Genomic DNA, 6,219 nt, shown 5'->3' with positions numbered 1-6,219 from the left:
AATTTCAGGACATGTAATTAATTATTAATAAATGCAATGATTATAGCACAGCTGTAATAGTTATTCAAAAAAAGACAAATTATCATTAAAAAGAAAAAAAAAAAGTTGGGAATCATGGACTTGAACCGTAGACAACTAGATTGCGAGTCAAGCGTTTTACCGCGGAGCTAAACATCTGTATGTGTTAGTTTGTCATGCTTCTCAATGTAAGGAGTAACTAACTTTAATTGTTAATATCTTTTAAACAATTAGCCGTCTGCCCCCAAAAGGGGGTATAGGCGCGTTCAGGGCGACGAGCTCTACAAGGTGGCAAAGTTTCATTAATAAGTGAGCGTAACACTTGGGTAGTTCCCCTCGTCAGTTTCGGTCCATCGATCGACACTCTGGTCCCAAATGACAAGCAGAACGGACGTTTTCGCCTACGGCTCTCTTCCAAGAGACAACCGTCTTAAGATTGCGATCCAGCAAGTCGTGACTAGAGCCCGAGCTTGAACATCTCCCTTTCATTTAGTAGTGGCCTTCTATCTTGGGACTCAGCACCCTTGAAAGATCGTTCTACGCAGGCATATCCGAGACGTCGTTGATTCCTAGGGAAACCTAGTCGAGTCATCCTCGTTTTGCTTGTGCTCTGGCAATTTTACATTGCAATTTGGAGGGCCGTGATCTCGCTCTTGGCAGTCTTAATTTCTTCCTTGAGTACGCCTCGTACGACAGGAAGAACGTTGACGGATTCCGGCAAATCCACGGTTATCGGATACTCTTAAATTCACGTATTTCAATCTGCAAAGGAGTCGAGGATCGGGACTTAGTGCGCGACTTTCTCATCTTTTGATTGTGAGTGAAGTCATGAAGTCAGTGCCCTTGTCGATCTGAGGTTCGCAGGTGAAAACCTCGCTGGACCGGAAGTGTCCTCGGAATCCACTGGCTCGCCATTCTGCGATTTAAGAGGCGCGTAAAAACTAATATTTCACTGCACGGTTAGTAATTTAAACGTTCCTTTTTGCCTACGAGCTCCACGATCACGCGACCTTCGTGCGTCGTGATTTCGGTGTATGTTTCCGAAACAAATCGAGCGAACAATAACTCGTCCTTGGTGAAACGCGTTTGAATCGTAGACGACCAACGAAATTTTGTAACCGTCGTGTGTATATTACTTTTCGCATTCCGAGCAGAGTCACGATGTTGCGTTATTCTTTTTGGTATATTCTCTTATATTTTCGTATATTTTCTTACATTTTCTTAAAATGTGTTATTCAACCAGTCATTTTTCCGTATAAAAGAAGACTGAGTTTTTTGAGTCGCGTTAAAGCCGCTCGACTGGTTGAGATCTTTTCTTTGCGTTATATTTTCTTATATTTTTTTATATTATTTTATATTCTATTATAATTATTCCGCGAGATTTAAGTGCGTTATTCAACCAGTCATTTTTCCGTATTCAAAGAAGACTGAGTTTTTTTGGGTCGCGTTAAAGTCGCTCGACTGGTTGAAATATTTTCTTTTGCGTTACCATTCTTGTATTACATTTCCGATTCGTGTAAATCCGATCTGCGTGCTTGGTACGAATTATTGACGATCAATCTAGTCAAGTCCGTTATATATTATATTCTTATAATCAGCGCGTCTATTGAACATCTAGTAGATGAGAATTGCGTTCCGTTGACTATTAAATGCGTAAACTGCCATAATATTTGCGGTGCTTCTACCATTCTGTGATAGGCTCTTTCGCCATACTCCAGTCACTATCTTTTTTTCAATAAATCAATATTTTGTTACACCGCAAAATTACGTCTCATTACTGACTTCACCGTTCCTTCTGCCTTCGTGAACGCGCAGCGAACGCGAACCACTCCTTAAGAATCGTAGGGGAAATCGTACGCTCGTACTACTCACGTCACATTCTCCTGCGCATAAGTAGCAAAAGACAAAACGTTACAAACGTCATTATGCAGAATAAGAAACGAAAGCGAGGTGGCGTAGTTGTCGAATCAGATCATTTGAAGGTGGGTACAGACATGCAACAGAACACAGTAACGTAACTCCGTCGTGTATCAAGTATGGACGCCACACCGTAACAGCGTAACAGCGTAACATCGTAACATCGCAACGTCCCATCAATTGTCGGTTTTTCGCCGTCACATCAAAGAAATGTTACGCATTCACGATACACCCCATCTATACAAGTTCGGACGTGCACACGCACCATGAACTGATGGAACGGCATAATGCTACGCGCTGATGATACGCCACGAGATTCTGTGTACGTCCACAACGTAACATCGTCGTGCAACGACAAATGTTGCACGGTGTCTTACGCGACGGAGATACGTTACTATCTTCTGTTGCATGTCTGTACCCACCTCGAGAGTTCTGTCGCGGTGTTGCCACATCTGTGACAATCCTGACCATCTAGCAAAATGAATTCACTCGTGCCGAGCGAGATTTTATTCAGGCGGACATAGAAAAGGACAGCGCGATAGAAAGAGAAGGAGTATCATGAATGAAACAACGTAGTACTGATCGGCAGAAATGCATATGTTCGAGTCACACGTCACGACAGATTCGATGAGATTCTGTAATACATATAACGTACGCGACTATAAGACTTATACGAATAAAAACTGCATGGCATTAATAATTTCAGAAAAGGAATGGAAAATAAACAGATGTAAATTGATCTATAAATACAATTTATTCATTTAAATATTTCCAATATAGGTATACAAATAATAATTGGCCGCCCGTCGCCCGCCGCCCGCCGCTCGCTTCGGCCTCTTCTTTCTCCGCGGCGTCTGCATCGTCGATTACCATGACAGCCATCCCAGTCATGGCTATGGTATTGAATTTTTTTTTAACTGAGATATAATAATGAATGTTTTATAAGAAGAAAAAGCAATCATGGAAATTCAATAGCTACTGTTGTAGACATAATTTCCAGTTCACGAAAAATCTAATTCTGCCACATTTATTACATAAAAGAATCAACGCTTTTACTTACTTGCGACGTTGATGGCCTCGGATTCTCCTTTCTCTTCCCTTTTATCCGACTTCGTTCCTTGGACCTCTTTCTCCTGTTTCTTCTACCCTCTTTCTTTTTCATTTCCTCTTTCTTTTCTTCTTTTTCTTCCTCGTCCATCTGTGAAGAAAGTAATTTATGTATAGATCACGTAATATTAATTATGTAAGATTATACTTGCCGATTATACGTGATCAGACAGCATATTTGCAGTCCATTTGTCCTGGTAGGTAATGCTTTCTTGAATATACCTATATATAATTTTTTAATTTTTTTCGAGAAGAGGAAAATGCTAATGATTTCTTGAATATACCTATATATAATTTTTTAATTTATTTCGAGAAGAGGAAAATGCTGTTTTTAATTTCTCAACGACAAAAATGTTCATGCAAAGATGAATGAAGATGTGTTACGCCCCGGCGGAAAATTTGAGATTTATCCGCCTTGCGTCCCTTATCAAGCCTTTCGGGGTTCCGAGGATTTCTCATGCAGGGGTGTACAAGGAAGAGTTTGAGTTTAATTCTTCTCTATTTTTGACTTATCCTATCGCTTTCTCTTCTTTATTCTACTCTACCCTGGAATCGCGTATCTTGTCAAGCCCTTGGGTTCCTAGAATTTCTCATGCGAGGTACACGAGGAAAGGTCATTTCTGTTTCCTTCTTTACAATAGTTTACGTGACCCTCCTTGAAACTATCGTCGCCAACCATAGTAATACAATACAGTTTAATACCACGCACAAAAACTCGGGTTAGCTCGAGAGAGAGAAAACCGTAATGACTTCTTTGTTAAGAAAACTCTTTTTCTCTCTCTCATATTGCACAAAGCGTCAGCCGGTTCAACCAGGATCATTATTACCTGATCGAATGATAGTGTGAAAGGAGTGGATGGAAGAATATGTATTTAAACGATAAAACCAAGATGAATGAGAACCCTTATAAAGTCTAACGTCGCGAACGTTCGACCGCCGTTCGAAAATCAAGGGTCGTTTAAAGCAATAAACACTATTGTATCCGAAATTCTAAGAACTGCCTAGCGACAACGGCAAATTTTGAACAAAGGAACGTTCTCGAAGGAATGTCTAAATTCATCGATAACGAAATGCCGAATCCACCGAAATAATTATGCGAATAGATTGTAAATGAATGCATAATCGGCATTGCGATTATTGTAAATGCATCGTCTGCTTTTACGCTGATAAGATCTTGTTATAAATCAGGAAAGTAAATAATTCTGATCCTGTTAAGGGAAAATGTACGGATGACGGCTTCATCTATTAAATTATATGTATATCTCAATTTCAAACTCATTTGGTATTTCAATCAAATTAATAGTATCATTTAATAATAATAGTTCATCATTTAATAATCGACTAGATCAATAGCCACGGTTAGAAGTTATACATATAAAGAAAATACTGCGTAGTTTCTAGAAAACCGTTGAAACTAATCATGGCGACGAAATAGAAAGAAAAAGGAACACCAAAGAAAGGGGATAAAGGATCTTCGTCTAGCTCGCGCGTCTTAGCCAATCACCGGGCACGCGACACCACCGAAAACGTGCCACGATTCGTCAAACCGTCCCCTCCAAGGACGATGATCGCGCGACGGGCCCTTCGACCGGGGATCTCGCGCAAAATTTGTCACTCTTGATCGATCAATCGTCGAGGTACGTGATCGGGAGCCCGTGTGTCCGAGAGACAGAGTTATTTGGAAGTTCGCGATATTTTCTCTGCGGTAACGCCCTCCGCGTAGCGAGGCAGAGTGCCGTGCGAGTTAAAATAATCGGAATTCTGAATAAGGACTCACTGACGCGCACGTAAAACCTTCCTTCTACCTAAATTTCTATCTTTCTTTCTGTTTTTAAATCGTTTGCTCGCGTATTCTTCGACTTAACTTCATTTCGCGTAATTATATATATATTTTTCTCGATTCTTGTAATTCGTTTGTGTCTGTCTCTCGTCGACGTCCTCGTCCGAATAATTCATTTCCGCCGCGACAAGTGCAGTGATCGAAATTTACCGTTCTTTGGTGTTCCAGATCATCAAACGAATACATAGCAAACCACAAGCGAATATATTATCTTGTATTAATTAAACAGCGTTTCGGTGAGTCGATCTTATCACATTTTTGAACACGACGTCTATCTATTGGCAAAACGGGCGATCTGGTCCAGCCCTTCGGGGTTCCGAGAATTTCTCCGGTCAGATCGTTCCATCATACAAGGTATCGAGTAATATTTTCGACTATTATTGTTTTGCGATTTCGTTTTCTATTATTTATCATATAAAAAGGGACATCTTAGTCCAGCCCTTTCAAGGGTGCCGAGAGTATTTCCGGCTGGGGTGTACCCTCACGGCGGAAATACGTCGATTTCAAGTTAATTCAAAGGAAAGCGAAATAGTAACAACCATTTCCCGCGGCCGCTATACAGTGTGTCCGCGCTAAAGTGTGACAGACGTTTTATTTCGTAACTATTGATGATAGGAAAAATTGTTTATATGGAAGTTGCACGGTACAAGGGGGCCCATGTTTTGGCGTGAACGAAAATTTATTTACATTATTAGTTTAAAAGATATGATGGTCAAGTTTCGTTTTTTAAATGGAACTACATATATTTTTTCAGATCATGTGATAGTGCTTTTGAAGACGAATTCATTAAGCTTTAATGTATACACCCGATTTTAATTAGTTTTCAAGATATAACGTTTACAAATTTCCCGATTTTCAATAGATACGTTTCGGTTTGAGTGGCAAGTCGTAAAAGCGGCCCTATTGTTGAGGTAAGTGCAAGATGTTCGACTGTGCCTTTTGAAATTGATAGCAAGGGTCTACGCTCGGAACGGCAGGCCCAAAAAGTAAAAAACAGGGAAAGTATTGTCTATTACGGTTTAAGTTTGCCGTCTATCACGTTAAGTTTGTCGTTAATAATTTGGAAGATTGGAACATTTATTAAAGTGTTTTAGCTGTAGGTAGGTATAAAGACATAACTTTATTTTAATTTCTCTCATATTTTATTATAATAATTTATTCTACGTGTCTTTCATGATTTGAAATACACGTTTCAATTCGTTTTACAAATTCTTCTTCCACATTTATTAAAATCTGTGTTGGAATGTTTTCGCATACACTTTCAATTCTTGTTTTTAGATCTGCAATGTTCAATATTGGCGTTTTATAAATTTGTTGTTTAATATAACCCCACAGAA

The sequence above is a fragment of the Osmia bicornis genome, unplaced genomic scaffold (assembly GCF_907164935.1).
Source record: "Osmia bicornis bicornis unplaced genomic scaffold, iOsmBic2.1, whole genome shotgun sequence".
In the NCBI taxonomy this organism is placed as follows: domain Eukaryota; kingdom Metazoa; phylum Arthropoda; class Insecta; order Hymenoptera; family Megachilidae; genus Osmia; species Osmia bicornis.
This window is presented reverse-complemented; position numbering follows the sequence as displayed.